At 43.5% G+C, this 444-nt stretch overlaps 1 protein-coding gene across 4 annotated transcripts in view; it reads left to right on the top strand.

Moving 5' to 3' along the window:
* The window catches only part of ttk (ttk protein kinase), a 14381-nt gene that overhangs the window by 12130 nt on the left and 1807 nt on the right, over window positions 1–444 (top strand). The gene's annotated exons all lie outside the window — the stretch shown is intronic.

Raw genomic sequence — 444 nt, 5'->3', positions numbered from 1 at the left:
AACAAACAGAGAAATGTATCTTTTTAGATGAAACAGATGACATATGAAATTAGGGAAAAAATTAGAATTGGGAAAAAAGGTACTAAAATGCAACATATCGCAAAATGTGGAAATATGTTTAAAATCACAATAATATTGTATCGTGGCATAAGCTTTGTGATGATATCGTATCGGGAGGTTATGTCACTGCAGTTGCGCGCACAGGCGGATGGCAGAAAGAAAACCGCAGTGACAAAGAGGAATTTCCTGTTTTTCGGGGACGGCCGGCTAATTGGCTCACTCCACAATGCTTTAATGCGACACCGGTCACAGGGGTGTGCTAGGTAGGGTTTGACGATACTTTAAAATTTTCCATCTGGCCACCGTCAGCTTAGCAACCAGCGGCAGCGATTGCCAATATATCCACCCACGTGTGTGTGTGTGCAACGGCGGAAACTACAGCCC

Source organism: Etheostoma spectabile, chromosome 6 (genome assembly GCF_008692095.1).
Source record: "Etheostoma spectabile isolate EspeVRDwgs_2016 chromosome 6, UIUC_Espe_1.0, whole genome shotgun sequence".
NCBI lineage: Eukaryota > Metazoa > Chordata > Actinopteri > Perciformes > Percidae > Etheostoma > Etheostoma spectabile.
The sequence above is the reverse complement of the archived record's forward strand: the minus strand, read 5'-3'. Positions and strand labels throughout refer to the sequence as shown.